At 43.2% G+C, this 18,333-nt stretch overlaps 1 pseudogene; it reads right to left on the bottom strand.

Annotated features, from left to right (window-relative positions):
* Window positions 1-321: 321 nt before the first annotated feature.
* LOC125507537 (uncharacterized) lies at window positions 322-8,968 on the bottom strand (annotated as a pseudogene).
* Between the last annotated feature and the right edge of the window lie 9,365 nt (window positions 8,969-18,333).

Consider the following 18,333-nt stretch of genomic DNA (forward strand, 5'->3'; position numbering starts at 1 on the left):
TGGTTTGGCGTCTAGGTTATTTTGCAGGTTCTGTTTTGGTCTCGTCTAAACAAAGCTAAGTATTGCGGCCACCGCTATATATTTTGTTAGAATCTTCCATTCTCGCCGCGGGGCAACGACCAAGCTACACCACTTTTGTTCCTAATAAAAGCGTCCGGAGCGAATAAGTAAATTTAGCGGAACCGATAGGTACCGGTCATTCAGATTGGTGCGACCAGCTCAGGTATAAACATGCGATTCATTTTACATCATAATACGTAGTACTGACAAGGACACCATCTGGCCATGCGTTTTTTCCAAGTTCTGCCATGCCATGCGGTTTTTCCAAGTTCAGACAATCACAATGCACACCCTGCTATTACTGGTACGTACCATCTTTCACTTCCTTTGTTTATTACTATTACTACTATGGTGAAGTGTGAATTATGCCATTTCAAGGGATCTGATTAGAATTACCCGCGTACTCGTGTAGGTAGGTGATGGCGTGAGCCACGTCGATCCCCATGTTGAGCCGCTGTGCAAGCTCTAATCGACTAATCGTGTTCCGCGGGATTCTGAATTTCGCAGAAATCTTTGGTCACTACATCTTTCTAGTATTCCTAACTGAAATTTGAAATGTTGTCGACATATTCTACAACGATCAGAGTTTCATCTTTCTGCTCAAAAAATCCGAGGAACCTCATCAAGTTCTGATGCTCGATCTTCTGCAGTGTTTTGAGTTCTCTGCGAAGTTCAGTAGATAGATACTGACCGTTTAGCTGCAGAAATCAAATACCCAGTTAGTTCCTTCTGAATCTACATTCTACAGCCTCCATGAACAATTGCTGAATATTTATTTCTGATGCTTTTTCGTAACCTTTCTGGCACGTTTGGCGGCAACTTGGGAGCCGGCCGTCCGTGAGCTTCCCTCTGTAGACGCTGCAAGAAGTTCCCTCCCTGACCATGTTCTTCTCGCTGAAGTTCGATGTCGCCCTGAATACATCTGCAACGGTGAGCCCTGCACCCTCCTTGCTTGTCCCTGCCGCAACCAAATTTGTCAACATCCACAGATTACAGTCCATGAATACTCTGATCTTCTCAAGGGATTTCATGCTGATTAATTTGATGCTTAAGCTACAGGAGGATCATGATTAACAAAAAATTTACTGGCAACAAACAGAGGATGAAGTCCTAATGGTACCTGAATCCGTGGAGACATGGAAGCCCTCCACTCCTGCTCCCCCGAGAGACCTGGGAGACCTCCCGTTCTTGCTCTGCCTCGGTCTTCCTGACCCGGGGCACGAAGCAGGTGCCGAACACGCCGGCGACGCCCCGCGCTGCCGCCTTGAACGAGCTGCTGCTGCGGCTTGAGCTCCGGCTCAGCTGGGAAGAAAAACGGCGCGCTGTACAATCTTGAGGATGGACGGAGGGAAGATGAAGGTGTCGGCCCTTGCAGCGTGTGGTGCTTACTGAGAGTGTGTCAGATCGGTGTGAGACTCAATCCAGGTAGTGGCTTGGATGGGACACCCGGCTTTAGATGTTAGGCTTTGGTGCGTTTGGTATTAGGTTCGAACATTCGGCATGGCTTCATCAAGGGAATAGGAGTAGCAACAACGTTACCAAAATAGGCTTCAAGCTTATTAATGTATCATTTCGTATGATCTTTACGAATAATTAATAATATGATTGTATGCGATACGTACTCCTTTTTTAAATAAAAAAACGACGAGGCCTGCCGCCGGTGCCGGTAGGAGGGGTACGGGTACCCATCGGAGGCCGCCTTGCTGAAGTTGCTGAAGCCTGAGACTTGTGTTGACACACGAACACGTCACGTGTACCCTCGACACCGGGGTGATGCACCGCAGCTCACGTCGAAGGAGACCCGACCGACAGCGCGGTACGCAAGACAGTCGACGGGCGCTTTTGCAGACCCGAAAACCCCACACCCCAGGAGGGACCCCGTCAGGGAGTGCGACGGCTATGGGCTACCCTAGGTCGATTCGCTCGCCCCTAGAGCCTTGGGATTCGCAGCTCTCAAACATGAAGAACAGCGAAGAACGAGATAGAAAAACGGTGGAGAGATAAAACGTAGATGAAAAAGTAGTATATTGATTTGTTCGATTGTGTGTTGTTCAATCGGCCATCACCCCCAACATATATAAGAGGCGGCTGGACTTCCGACAAGCAAAGGATTCATCTAGGCTTTCCTTACAAAAAATTACATCAATTCACGTTCTAGAGTCCTAGTTCTATTCCAACTCGGATTCAGTCTGAATCTGGCCCAACTTCTGTCTTCCTCCTTGCGCGGGCCGCCGAGCTTGCATATGACCTCCGATCAAGACGGCCTAAATATGAAACTTGTGCGCCTCGACGAGACGAACAATCCTTATGTTGAGCACTTTTTCAAATAAGACCATCTTGAATATTCTACGAAGCCATCTTTAATATCCAGTCGGACTCGGTCATGTAATGGACTGGATTGTCCCGAGTCTCGTAGTGAACTTACAGGCCGTATACTATCTCATATGATAATGACTCCAAAACCAAAGTTCACCGTTTTGACGATGCGCACAACTTCCGTGTTGATCACTTTTTCATCCAAGGTCATCTGGATTACCTTTCGGGCACATCTTCAGTTTCACTCGGATCCGAGCTCATCCACTCGGATATTAGAGTTTTTCATCCGACTGGACCTTTTCACTCGGATGTTAGAGTCTTTCACTCGGAAGACAATCTTTCACTCGGATGACTATATTTCGCTCGGAAGCCAATCTTTTACTCGATCGATAAGTTTTTCACTCGACCTTTTCCTCGATCGGTAGGTTTTCACTCGGATGGTAAACTTTTCACTCGGATTTCCCGACTGAAAACACAGCCTGATCTTGATTTGCCTCTCCAGGTTGCATACGACATCGTATTGAGACAAATTTTATATGAAAAACGATCGGCTCGACGAGACAAAACTTTTTCGTGTTGAAGGTTTTTCGATTCAAGGCCATCTTGATGGCCGAATTACTCGCGCAACCTATCAGACAAGTGTCTGGCACCTCGCGCCATATTTCCGTTGAGATTCGGTCTGCAGTGTATTGCCTCTAACTTTTGCATATGAACTCGGATTGAGATGATTTATATATCAAAATCGATTGCCTCGACGAGACAAAGACAATTCCTTAAGAGTTCTCCTTCATCCGAGGTCATCTTGAAGACGTGATTGGCCAAAAACCACTCGGAACATTGAATTATGCCACTCGGAGTATAGTTTCGGTCCGCAAGATAAAGTCGAATGAATATAACCGAAACATCAGAGTGGTTCCACTCGGCGACGTGAATCTTTTCATGCTGAAAACCCGTTCACTCGATACCATCTTCATTGCAATCTATATCTTGCCAAAATCAGGTGTCAACACATGCCCTCCTGTTTTTCGGCAAAGCTTGCACGCCGAAAAATAATATGCATAGTGTTTGTTCTAAGGACGATATCAGCACTCCATCGGCCATTTATTTTTCTCAGGGCGATAATTATGTATCAACCATGTTTGTGTTAAGGGCGATAATCGTATATCAGCCATTGCCTACTTAGGCTTCCCGCCACACACTCGGGTGGTACTTCTTCAAATATTTGCCATTGAGAGCTCGAGGTAACAATGCCCCTTGTATTGATTCCACCAAATATGAATTTCCGGGAACAACTCTTGTAATTCTAAAAGGACCTTCCCAACTTGGAGACCACTTCCCGAATTTTCTATCTCTTGAGCCAATCGGCAGAATCACTTTCCGGACGAGATCACCAACTTGAAAATTCTTCAACTTAACTTTCTTATTGTAAGCTCTTGCAACCCTCAACTTGTATCTCTCTATGGAATTCAAAGCAACCAAACGTTTATCGACAACCTCATCAATATTTTCCATCATCAAGTTATAAAGGTCTACTGCCGATAAATCATTTTGTTTGGCTATTCTCAAAGCATTCAAATTTACTTCCACTGGTAAAACGGCCTCTTGACCATATACTAGCTCATATGGGGTCACCTTCGTAGCACCATGCCTTGAAATTCTATGTGCCCACAAAGCTTCAGACAACAACTCATGCCATCTCCTTGGATTATCTTCAATCTTTTTCTTGATGAGTTTGATTAAAATTTTATTGCTAGACTCAGCTTGTCCATTAGCTTGGGCATAATATGGAGAGGAATTGAGCAACTTTATGTTATAAGATCCGACAAACTCTCTGACTTGGTGTGACATGAAAGATGAACCTTGATCTGTTGTTAACGTTTGAGGAATACCGAATCTATGAATAATGTGCTCGGTTATGAATTGAATTACCTCTGTATGTGTCATGTTCTTGAGAGGTACTGCTTCAGACCATTTAGTGAAATAATCAGTTGCCACCAATACGAACCGATGCCCCTTTGAGGAAGATGGATGAATTTGCCCAATAAAGTCTAAACCCCATCCTCTGAAAGGCCACGACTTGATAATAGGATGCAACATAGCAGCAGGAGCCAATTGAATATCACCAAATTTTTGATAAGCTTCGCACCCTTTATAATATCTGAAGCAATCATTAATCATAGTCGGCCAATAAAACCCAGCACGTCGCAATAACCATTTCATCTTGGGAGCCGACTGGTGAGTGCCACAAATGCCTTCATGTACCTCTCCCATAGCAACTCTTGCCTGGTCCTCATCCAAACACTTTAGAAGAACATCATCGACTGTTCGGCGATAAAGACCATCATCTCTCATTGTATACTTGAAAGCCATACGCCGAACAGCCCTGTCCACCCTTTCACTCGGATTGCACAAGTAATCAACAATGGGCTTCCTCCAGTCGGGATTGTCACCTACACTAGACTTTTTGTTAATGGCCGAATCAGTGGGTTCAGGTTCGGCCTCTCCCATATTGGCAAGACAAGATATCGGTCTTTGAGAGATATGAAACATGCCATGATCAACATGATATCCGGATGCTTGTTGTGCCAATTTATTTGCTTTCCAATTGTCATGTCTAGATATATGAGCAATGCTAAAGCAATCCAAAGTAGAAATTATATCTAGACATTTATCAAGATAAACATTAAGTGATTCGTCCAAACATTGAAAGACTTTGGATATTTCTGCACCACTAGTAACGAATCACCATAAGCCTCAATATGTGTAACACCTATAGCAAGTAACATCTCTAGGCCGAATAATAATGCTTCATATTCGGCTTGATTTTTTGTACAAAAACATTCTAAGCGGCATGAGGCTTCAAAAACAGCACCATGAGGAGATATGTAAACACTACCAACACCTTGGCCATTGGTACAAACTGAACCATCAAAATATAATCTCCATGGTACTATTGAGACAAGGTATATATCAACATCATGCTTGTCATCAATCCGATCTTCAACAATAAAATTAGCAACAATTTGGCCTTTCATGGATTTTAGAGATTCATAGGCCAAATCATATTCAATCAAAGCATAAGCCCACTTGCCAATTCTACCACTAAGAATTGGTCTATGCAACATGTATTTAATGACATCGGTCTGACAAGCTACTATGCAAGCACTCGGTACTAAATAATGTCTCAATTTTGTGCAAGCATAATATAAACATAGACATAATTTTTCAATAAATGTATACCTTGTCTCTGCGTCCAATAGGCGGTGGCTCAAATAAGTGATGGCATGCTCTTTTCCTTCGGCCTCTTGAGTTAGAACAACACCAATAACTCCTTCCTCTGCTGCAATGTAAAGTCTGAAGGGTTCCCTATGCTTGGGTGCTTTCATCACCAGAGGAGTGCACAAATAATTCTTGATCATATCAAATGCTTCTTGCTGTTTTGCCCCCCAAGTGAAATCAGCATCATTCTTTAACTGAAGGATAGGAGTAAATGCATCAACTTTCCCTGATAGATTAGCTATGAACCTTCTCAAATAATTGACCTTGCCAAGAAACTTTTGCATATCTCTCTTGCATGTTGGAGCCTCCACTTTATGTATGGCCTCTATCTTTTTGGGATCAATCTCTATGCCATCTTCATGAATAATAAAACCCAAAAACTTGCCAGCTGATACACCGAATGCACACTTTAAAGGATTCATCTTCAGTCCATACTTTTTCATTCTTTCGAAAGCTAAACGCAAATCAGCCAAGTGAGATTCAAAAGCATCCGATTTGACAACAATATCATCAATATAAACTTCAAGTATGACACCGAGTAAATCATGAAAAATTAAATTCATAGCCCTTTGATACGTGGCTCCAGCATTTTTTAATCCGAATGTCATCACTGTCCACTCGAATAAACCAAGGAAACCAGGACATCAGAAAGCCGTTTTGTACATGTCCTCTTCGGCCATAAAAATTTGATTGTATCCGGCATTACCATCTAGAAAGCTAATAACCTTATGTCCAGAAGCATCATTAATAAGCATATCGGCTATTGGCATAGGATACTCATCTTTGGGTGTAGCCCTATTCAAATCTCTGAAATCAATGCACACCCTCAACTTGCCAGATCCTTTCTTCTCTACTGGGACAATGTTAGAAATCCACTCGGCATACCTGCAAGGTCGAATGAAATTAGCTTCAAGCAGTCGACCGATCTCTTCCTTGATCCGGTCATATGTTTTCGGATTAAATTTTCTGGCCGACTGTTTATAAGGTCTAAAACCGGCCTTTATAGGCAACCGATGTTCCACTAGCTCTCGGCTTAACCCTGGCATCTCATGATATTCCCATGCAAAGCAACAAACATATTCTTTCAATAGCTCGATTAACTTAGCCTTACAATCGGCTTTCAAATTTTTGTTTATAAATGTTGGTCGAGTGACTGAACCATCTCCAATATCTACCTCTTCTAACGGATCGGCTGATGTAAAACCTTGTCCAAGTTTATCCATGTCATCCAACTCCTCTATAGACTCATACATATCGTTCTCATTGGACCGATACTTTACAAGACGTTTTTGTAACCACTCGGAATTAGGATCCATTTAAACATATCATACCTTGGAGCCGATTGCATTCACTCGGCTTTAAAGAGACGGGCACAAAACCATTCTTGGTCGCGCTGAGAAAATCAAATTCTGATAAGTCACGTCCCGTCAAGCAAGTAGCATTGGGATGTTGCCAATCCACCGATGCATCGGCCAAAGGAACACAGGCCGAGTTATCCGCATGAATAACTTCCACTTCATCATCAACCCACTGAATCAAAAACTGGTGCATAGTGGATGGCACGCACTGGTTTGCATGAACCCAATCGCGGCCTAGTATGATGTTGTAGTTACCTTGCACCTCAGCGACAAAGAATGCAGTAGCCAAAGTTTTGCTTCCGACTGTAAGCTCCACATACATCACACCTTTGGCTTCAGTTTTCTCTTTGCCTTCAAATCCGTTGAGCACCATATTGGTCTTGATCAATTCTTCATCAGGCAAACCCAATTTCTTGAAGACCGAATAGGGCATAAGATTTACCATAGCACCACCATCAACAAGCATCCGAGTGAGCGGCGACCCATTGATATGACCTCTGAGATATAATGGTTTAAGATGCGTTACTGGTTCTTTTGGCTTCTCGAATATTGCATTTTTAGGGCCAAAATCCAGTTGAGCCACCTCCCCTTGTTCATCTACGGCATAAAACTGAGCAGGTAAGTAATACACCATATTGATATCCATACCTTCATGAACTGGTGTAGACTCATAGTCCAACATATCAGCCTCCTCCTCGAGTGCATCCACAGATTCTGAAATTTGTCCGAGTGAAGGAGAAGTAAGAAGTGTCGCAGATGATGTCATATATGTTGCATCGTCCTCCTTTGGTGATGTAGGTATTGTTGTGATAGATGTAGAAGTTGCTGTATCTTGTATTTGTTTAGGCCTCCACACTTGTTTTGGTGGAACCATGGGTCGAGTGTCATTGAACAACTTATCCCTTTGCTTCTCGGCCTCCTGTTCTGCCATCTCTTGACTCCTTAACCTCCGTAGTTTCCTCTTTTGTGTCTTTGTTAGCCCTGGAGGACACCACTTTGGCTGAGTGTATTTAGGATCTCTCGTTTTTACCTGGCTGGTGCTTGCCTCATGGTCATTAGCCGAGTGCTTTGGCGCGATAGCAAGTATCGGCTCAGTCGGATTGCTATGCACAACCGGCTGCTGTATGGCGAATGTTTCGATGCCCAAGATAAGTGAGTCGACATCCATTTTCTCCTTGCCTTTTCCCGACTCAACTGCTGCAACACTCGGTGATTTAACACGCCATTCTTTTCGACTTTCCAGATGCATGAAATCCACTCGGGCGCACCTTTTTACTCTGATGGAATCCACTCGGATGGATATCACTCGGATGGAATTCAGTCGGATGGAATCTACTCGGCCACATTTTTTCACTCGGATAGCTTCCACCTGGGTGCATTCTTACACTCGGATAATTTCCATCCGGTCGCATGTTTTGACCAGCCGACCGATAGTTACCGATGTTCAGTCGGCCATTATATGAGTATTCAAGTCGACCCCAAACAGTTTGCCTTTGCTCTTCTGGAAACAACGCATTTGGTCCACTCAGTTTCATATACTGACTGAACATATCATCTGATAGTGACCTTGGCCGCTTCAAGTATGATGGCCAGTTAGAGCTGGGACCAGCCGACTGATTAGCATATTTGGATAGCAACATATCAAAAGTTGGCTTGATCCGCTTGCGTTGCACTTTAGCTTCATTCCTCTTCCACTTGCCAACTTCTGGACTCTTGGGTTTGACAAATTTAACTCGAGTATTTTCTTGCACCCGCGGTTGCCCCCTGAGTGTAGGATTCTTGATGGTGATTTTGATTACTTCCTTGCCATCGGGCTGCTTATCAAGCACAACATGTCTCCCCAAGACCGTGCTGCCTTCCTTGTCTTTCCTGGGCTCACCAATAATGATATTAGCTTTGTTAGCAGATTCGGCTACCTCAGGCCGAATGAGTAGCTTCTTCCCCTCCAAATCCATGGTATTCATTGGAAAAGGTTGTTTATCAACTTGCATCTCAGAAAAGTTCAATCGTCCGTCATTAATGGCCGATTGTATCTGTCGTCGAAAAACATTGCAATCGTTAGTAGCATGAGAAAAAGAATTATGATACTTGCAATAAGCACGCCATTTTAGCTCTTCAAACGGCGGTAAAGTATGAGATATTCTAATAATCTTAGCCTGCAGCAAAGCATCAAATATTCTATCACACTTAGCAATGTTAAAAGTAAACTTCATCTCTTCATCACGATTCTTATGAATCGGTTTCAGATCATTGCAAGTAAAGGGTTTGGCCTTAGATGGCCAAACAAATTCAGTAGCAAAAACATCACCCTCATCGTCCGAGTGATCACTATCATATTCCACCATATTCATCTTTGGACGATCGGCTTTGTATCTATGCACTTCTTTGAGATCTTTGCTTCGGCTTTCCCGAGCCAAAGCCCTTTGTAAGACTTGGTTGATATTTAAGAACTCATAACCTTCTAGCTTTTCTCTAATGGGAGTTATCAAACCACTCAGCACTAGGTCTGCCAAGTCTCTCTCGGTTATCACCAAACTAAAACACCGGTTTTTTGTTTCTCTGAATCTCTTGACATAATCGGAGACCGATTCATCATGCTTCTGTTTAACCGATGTTAGATGTGATAACTTGAGTTCATTGTCGCCGCTATAAAAGTGATCATGAAATTTCTGCTCTAGCTGTGACCAAACCTGAATGGAACCATGTGGTAAAGAAGAAAACCATGAAAATGCAGTACCAGTTAAAGATAAAGGAAACAAACGCACTTTCAACTCATTTAGTGAGCCTGCTTCACCTAGTTGTGCTAAGTATTGACTAACATGCTCCCATGTGGTTTTTCTGCCCTCTCCATTGAACTTAACAAAATCTGGAATCTTATATCCCGGAGGGCACTGGATGGCATCAAAGTACTCAGGGTACGGCTTTTGGTAAATCTGATTCCGAGGTAATTCAACTCCAAAATTCTCTTTAAGCATCTTAGCCATCTCCTCTCTAAGATTAGCTAGACCATCATCCGTAGTGGACGATGAAGCTTGTGGCAGTGACATAGGAAGAGTATGGTTACTAGCTGTAGGTAGGAATTGTGGCATGTATGTCGACCCATAATTTGGTAGTGGTCGAGTGATTGTAGCTGTAGGTAGAGTTTGGTTCGGCGTTGCCACCGAACCTGTCATGCTCATAATAGGATTAATGGGTGTAGCCACAATCTGATTTGTTTGGGTAGGATAATAAGTCATCGGCACGGGAGGCGCCGATGCAATTAAAGCCAGATTAGGGTTTTGCACACTAGCAGCTACACCATTATTACCACTAGACGATTGAGATATATTCTTCTGAGCATTAGTATTTTCTATAAAAGTTTGATAGACTAGATTGTTACCATCAATAATACGACTTTCAATCTCAGCCCACTGCTCAGGAGAAAAGGCAGTACTTACAGAGGGTTTAACCTGTTCAGTTTGAAGAGGAGGGAACTTGATTTCTTCAATCGGAGTGATGTTGCCTTGGCGATCTTTCTTGAATTTTGCAAGGAACTCCTGCAGGTCCTTCTCCTCGCGCGCCTTCTTGTACTCCTCATAGACTTGGCGATGATCGGCCGATATCTCATCAAGACTGGGCTTAATGATGTTATCGGCGTCTACCTCAGATGGCTTGGGAAGATCGTACATGGTGGATGATGATGATTGATCTTCGGTCCCCAGCGGAGTCGCCAAAAAGTGTGTTGACACACGAACATGTCACGTGTACCCTCGACGCCGGGGGTGATGCACCGCAGCTCACGTCGAAGGAGACCCGACCAACAGCGCGATATGCAAGACAGTCGACGGGCGCTTTTGCAGACCCGAAAACCCCACACCCCTGGGAGGGACCCCGTCAGGGAGTGCGGCGGCTATGGGCTGCCCTAGGTCGATTCGCTCTCCCCTAGAGCCTCAGGATTCACAGCTCCCAAACACGAAGAACAACGAAGAACGAGATAGAAAAACGGTGGAGAGATAAAACGTAGATGAAAAAGTAGTATATTGATTTGTTCGATTGTGTGTTGTTCAATCGGCCATCACCCCCAACATATATAAGAGGCGGCTGGACTTCCCGTACAAGCAAAGGATTCATCTAGGCTTTCCTTACAAAAAATTACATCAATTCACGTCCTAGAGTCCTAGTTCTATTCCAATTCGGATTCAGTCCGAATCTGGCCCAACTTCTGTCCTCCTCCTTGCGCGGGCCGCCGAGCTTGCATATGACCTCCGATCAAGACGGCCCAAATATGAAACTTGTGCGCCTCGACGAGACTAACAATCCTTATGTTGAACACTTTTCCAAATAAGACCATCTTGAATATTCTACGAAGCCATCTTTAATATCCAGTCGGACTCGGTCATGTAATAGATTGGATTGTCCGAGTCTCATAGTGAACTTACAGGCCGTATACTATCTCATATGATAATGACTCCAAAACCAAAGTTCAGCGTTTTGACGATGCGCACAACTTTCGTGTTGATCACTTTTCCATCCGAGGTCATCTGGATTACCTTTCGGGCACATCTTCAGTTTCACTCGGATCCGAGCTCATCCACTAGGATATTAGAGTTTTTCGTCCGACTGAACCTTTTCACTCGGATGTTAGAGTCTTTCACTCGGAAGACAATCTTTCACTCGGATGACTATATTTCGCTCGGAGGCCAATCTTTTACTCGATCGATAAGTTTTTCACTCGACCTTTTCCTCGATCGGTAGGTTTTCACTCGGATGGTAAACTTTTCACTCGGATTTCCCGACTGAAAACACAGCCTGATCTTGATTTGCCTCTCCAGGTTGCTTACGACCTCGGATTGAAATGAATTTTATATGAAAAACGACCGGCTTGACGAGACAAAACTTTTTCGTGTTGAAGGTTTTTCGATTCAAGGCCGTCTTGATGGCCGAATTACTCGCGCAAGCTATCTGACAAGTGTCTGGCACCTCGCGCCATATTTCTGTTGAGATTCGGTCTGCAGTGTATTGCCTCTAACTTTTGCATATGAACTTGGATTGAGATGATTTATATATCAAAATCGATTGCCTCAACGAGACGAAGACAATTCCTTAAGAGTGCTCCTTCATCCGAGGTCATCTTGAAGACGTGATTGGCCAAAAACCACTCGGAACATTGAATTATGCCACTCGGAGTATAGTTTCGGTCCGTAAGATAAAGTCGAATGAATATAACCGAAACATCAAAGTGGTTCCACTCGGCGACGTGAATTTTTTCATGCTGAAAACCCGTTCACTCAAGACCATTTTCATTACAATCTGTATCTTGCCAAAATCAGGTGTCAACAACTTGCTGTCTGGTCATGCTGCTGCTTGTGCTGGGCTGCCTCCTCGCCGCCACCTTGATGATCTGCTTACTGCTGATGCTGATGGTGTTTCATGGATTGTCGCATGGAGATGAGATGGGATGGGATTGATTGATGATCGGATGTTATGGAGCAATGATTCGATGGATGGTGGTCAGATTGCGTCGGAGGTTGCAGGGTCAACTCGCGTGCTGGCTGCCTTGTGCCTTAACTCCAAGCAACAACTGGTGGTTTGTTTGACCTGACCTGTAGCAATATTTTGTTTTGAGGAATGTTATCATGGTTGAAATTTTGCTTTTCGTTGCTATTCTTTTCTGGTTGTTGTTCATGGAATTTTTACACACACCTGTCATTGTTTGGTTGGTACAAGGAAGTTAGGACGTAGTCTTGGGACTTGGTCATTAGTGTTGCTAATCATCTACGTGCGGTTGGGAGGAAATTAGTTGGAATGTAACGGGAATTCAATGGCCGGTTTAAAGATATTAACATATATGATGGTGAACTTTCTCTTATGAACACATGTGTTTGTACAAGATTGCATATATGGTGGCTGAAACAAGGGTTAAGGAATCTGACTTTTCATGATGCAAATGAGAAACCTCTGTTGGATCTTGATGGAGTTTATATAGAAAAAAAACTAACGCCCACACGCACTAGTAGAAAAAGGGCAATTTGTCCCGGTTCATAAGGCCCATTTGTCCCAGTTAGGGAACCGGAACTAAAGGGTCGGTACTAAATCCCTACACGTTTAGTCCCGGTTCTTACACCAACCGGGACAGATGGGGCTCCACGTGGCCGCTGCGGCTTGCCCTGGCAGGGGGGCCTTTTGTCCTGGTTTGTAGCACCAACCGGGACCAATAAACTACCACGCGTCAGCATTTCAGGGGCTAGAATTTTTTTTTCTGAAGGGGGGGTTGGGGTTTTTGGGGGGTTTTGTATGGTTAATTTTGGGGGTTTCATATATTGTGTTAGGTAGCTAATTAATTAATAGAGAGAAGTGTCCTCTCTTATCTTCGTGCTTGGTCGACGCTACGTACTATACGTATAGAGAGGCCCTCGACACGCTAGCTAGTAAGCAAATGAAGGAAACCATTAAGTACAGAAGTTCCTCATGAACATATTCATACAGAGAGAAGTGATATCGACCTCTCATTCTCCGAGAGATTGGTCGAACAACAAGTTTTCGTACATCTATCCGGCGCTACTGGCTACATATATACAATATTAAGATCTCTTATAATATAATCCCCTAATTAACTCAGCTTCCAGATGGCATTCTCCGGCTTTATTGATGACGTGGTCAAGAAAGAATCCCGCCAATTCCTCTTGAATTGCTTTGATGCGATCATGTGGTAGGAGTTCATCCCGCACCTGCCACATCTAATTTGAAGAAGGGAGTCAATACATATATATGAATGAAACTTAACACAAATGATGGTAATATAATGAAACTGTGAATATTATTGCTTACACAAATCAAATTGTCTTTTAGAGTAGCCCTGGTTTTTTTTTGCAAGTCGCGTTGTAGATGAACTCGCAAACGTAGTATCCACAGTAATCATTCCTTTGTTCCTGCCACAAGCACTATACGAGAAATAGAGGTCAATAAACTGATAATGAAGCATTATAAATGGCATTGATGAAAGTAGCTAGAATCAACGGGATCGATATGCGCGGAACTAGCTAGCTAGTACTACTTACTTTCGGGTATGTCCATCGCAGCTTCCCCGACAGTCCCGGAGCTTGTGCGATGAATACTTTCCAAACCCTGTGAGACAAAGAAAACAATTACTTGATATCAGGAAATGAACAAAAAGTTGGCGATATGGTGCGATAATGATCGATTGAACTTACTTCTTGAGCATTTTAGTCATGTCCGCATAGGTCTCGGGAGATTTTCATCTCGATTCTAAGACGGTTACTAGTCCCTGCTCAAGCTTAATCTCTAGGAGAATATAGTGGAAGCTGCGCACGCATGCATAACTCATCAATTACATTACTATAACCTCGAGTAATAAGGGAAATCGAATATGCACAAGACAGTAACACTCACTTGAAGTTGTAAGGAAAGAGTATTTTATCTTTGTTTTGATTTTGAAGCAACAATTTGAGCAAGTTGGCCTCGGTTTCTTTGGCATCAAATTTAACTGTATATTCATCTATGAGATTTGTGTTAGTGAACCCAATATCATAGATTTTTTGCTTTTCTGCATTCGACGATCTTCAATCTGCATAATATTGTGAGGATAACTATATATACATGCAATGAAAGAGCTAAGCTATATATATAGAGACTTAATGACAGAAGTAGTACTTACAGACAGTAGCAAGTGACCGTTAATTTATCGATGGCCTTTTGATTGAACCACTGGAAGAACTCCTCAAATGAAACAAACAACAGTTCAATTCCAACGAGGTCGTGCTCCTCTTTAACTCTCAGCGTCAAAGTATCCTTCCCCCCAGACTCGCTGCATGTTTTCATGTACCAATCATGGAATCTTCGCATCATCGTTGTTAGAGTAGTTCCATCTCTGATGAGAGGCTTCCCGTACTGGTATTTGTGTTTGTCCACCTCCATTATATAAAAATTTGCATCGTCGGGCAGGTAATCTCCAAGATTGGTATAACCGGGCACCATCCTCGGATCATTAGCGACGATATCGCTAGACACCTTGAGCGGGGGGCACGATTGGTTCGCTTGTTCGCCGATCTGGGCAATTTTTTTCCCAGCTCGTTGTTCTGCTAACCTTCGATCACTGATAGTACTTCCCGACCGCTCCGCTTCGATAAATGACTTTCCAATAATGCGCTCATAGTTGGTTTTCGACGGAGACGGTGGTGGTTTCTTCAGGGCATCGAGTGTGCGCTTTGCTTTCACCGGATCTATCTTCTCCTCCGGAGGTGGATGTTTCTTTGCTTTCACCGCTTCAAAGAAGTCCCTCACTTCAGCTTCCACGATCTTCTTGTTTTCCTACACGGACCTCTCGTATGGTAACTTCTCTAGAGTCTTTAGAGATGGACTGAATCTGAATTGCCTCCGGCCTCTGGCTGTACTGCTAGATGCCGGAGCAGACGGAGCGGCTGCGGCTGTCTTCTTTGCTTGCTTACGAGGCGGAGGAGAACGAGTACGACGCGCCGGAGCAGCCGGAGCGGCGGCGGGTCTCTTCCGCCCTTGCTGATGATAACCCACAACTATAGGGGATCACAACAATTTTTGAGGGTAGATTATTCAACCCAAATTTATTGATTCAACACAAGGGGAGCCAAAGAATATTCTCAAGTATTACCAGCTGAGTTGTCAATTTAATCACACTTGGAAACTTAATATCTGCAGCAAAGTATTTAGTAGCAAAGTAATACTCCCTCCGTTCCAAATTACTCGTCGCAAAAATGGATGTATATAGAACTAAAATACATCTAGATACATCCATACCCGCAACAAGTAATTCGAAACAGAGGGAGTATGATAGTAGTGGTAATGGTGGCAAAAGTAACAGTAGCAGTTTTGGTTTTATAGTGATTGTAACAGTAGCAACGGAAAAGTAAATAAGCGAAGAACAATATGTGAAAAGCTCGTAGGCAATGGATCAGTGATGGATAATTATGTCGGATGCTATTCCTCATGCAATAGTTATAACATAGGGTGACACAGAACTAGCTCCAGTTTATCAATGTAATGTAGGCATGTATTCCGAATATAGTCATACGTGCATATGGAAAAGAACTTGCATGACATCTTTTGTCCTACCCTCCCGTGACAGCGGGGTCCTATTGGAAACTAAGGGATATTAAGGCCTCCTTTTAATAGAGTAATGGACCAAAGCATTAACACTTAATGAATATATGAACTCCTCAAACTACGGTCATCACCGGTAAGTATCCCGATTATTGTCACTTCGGGGTTAACGGATCATAACACATAATAGGTGACTATAGACTTGCAAGATAGGATCAAGAACTCACATATATTCATGAAAACATAATAGGTTCAAATCTGAAATCATGGCACTCAGACCCTTGTGACAAGCATTAAGCATAGCAAAGTCATAGCAATATCAATCTCAGAACATAGTGGATACTAGGGATCAAACCCTAACAAAACTAACTCGATTACATGATAAATCTCATCCAACCCATCACCGTCCAGCAAGCCTATAATGGAATTACTCATGCACGGCGGTGAGCATCATGAAATTGGTGATGGAGGATGGTTGATGATGACGATGGCGACGGATTCCCCTCTCCGGAGCCCCGAACGGACTCCAGATCAGCCCTCCTGAGAGGTTTTAGGGCTTGGCGGCGGCTCCGTATCGTAAAACGCGATGAATCCTTCTCCTTTATTTTTCTCTCTCTGAAAGTGAATGTATAGATTTGGAGTTGAGGTCGAAGGAGCACCAGGGGGCCCACGAGGCAGGGGGCGCGCCCAGGGCGGTAGGCGCCCCCACCCTCGAGGACAGGGTGTGGGCCCCCTGGCCATGATTCTTTCGCTAGTATTTTTTATATATTCCAAAAATAATCTCCGTTGATTTTCAGGTCATTCCAAGAACTTTTATTTCTGCACAAAAATAACACCATGGCAATTCTGCTGACAATAACGCCAGTCCGGGTTAGTTCCATTCAAATCATGCAAGTTAGAGTCCAAAACAAGTGCAAAAGTGTTCGGAAAAGTAGATACGATGGAGACGTATCAACTTCCCAAGCTTAAACATTTTCTTGTCCTCAAGAAATTTAGTTGATAAACTGAAAGTGATAAAGAAAACCTTTTACAAACTCTGTTTGCTCTTGTTGTTGTAAATATGTAAAGCCACCATTCAAGTTTTCAGCAAAGATTATGAACTAACCATATTCACAATAACATTTAGGTCTCATGTTTACTCAAATCAATGGCATAATTAACTAGCGAGCAATAATAATAAATCTTGGATGACAACACTTTCTCAAAACAATCATAATATGATATAACAAGATGGTATCTCGCCAGCCCTTTCTGAGACCGCAAAATATAAATGCAGAGCACCCTGGAGATCAAGGGCTGACTGGAAATTGTAATTCATGGTAAAAGAGATCCAGTCATACTCAATGTAAACTAATAATAATACATGCAAATGACAGCGGTGCTCTCCAACTGGTGCTTTTTAATAAGAGGATGATGACTCAACATAAAAGTAAATAGATAGGCACTTCGCAGAGGGAAGCAGGGATTTGTAGAGGTGCTAGAGCTCGATTTTGAAATAAAGATGAATAATATTTTGAGCGGTATACTTTCATTGTCAACATAACAACCGAGAGATCTCGATATCTTCCATGCTACACACATTATAGGTGGTTCCCAAGCAGAATGGTAAAGTTTATACCCCCACCACCAACAAGCATCAATCCATGGCTTGCCCGAAACAACAGGTGCCGCCAACTAACAACAATCCTGGTGGAGTTTTGTGTGCAATTATTTTGATTTGATTTGAGCATGGGACTGGGCATCCCGGTGACCAGCCATTTTCTCGTGAGTGAGGAGCGGCGTCCACTCCTCTTGAGAATAACCCGCCTACCATGGAAGATACAGACAACCCTAGTTGATACATGAGCTATTCGAGCATACAAAACATAATTTTTATTTGAAGGTTTGGAGTTTGGCACATACAAATTTACTTGGAACGGCAGGTAGATACCGTATATAGGAAAGTATGGTGGACTCATATGGAAAAACTTTTGGGGTTTATGGAGTTGGATGCACAAGCAGTATTCCCGCTTAGTACAAGTGAAGGCTAGAAAGAGACTGGGAAGCGACCAGCTAGAGAGCGACAACAGTCATGAACATGCATTAAAATTAATCAACACTAAATGCAAGCATGAGTAGGATATAATTCACCATGAACATAAATATCGTGGAGGCTATGTTGATTTTGTTTCAACTACATGCGTGAACATGCACCAAGTCAAGCCACTCGAATCGTTCAAAGGAAGATACCACCCTATCATACCACATC

Source organism: Triticum urartu, chromosome 5A (assembly GCF_056163025.1).
Source record: "Triticum urartu cultivar PI428250 chromosome 5A, HENAU_Tu73, whole genome shotgun sequence".
Taxonomy (NCBI): Eukaryota; Viridiplantae; Streptophyta; class Magnoliopsida; order Poales; family Poaceae; genus Triticum; species Triticum urartu.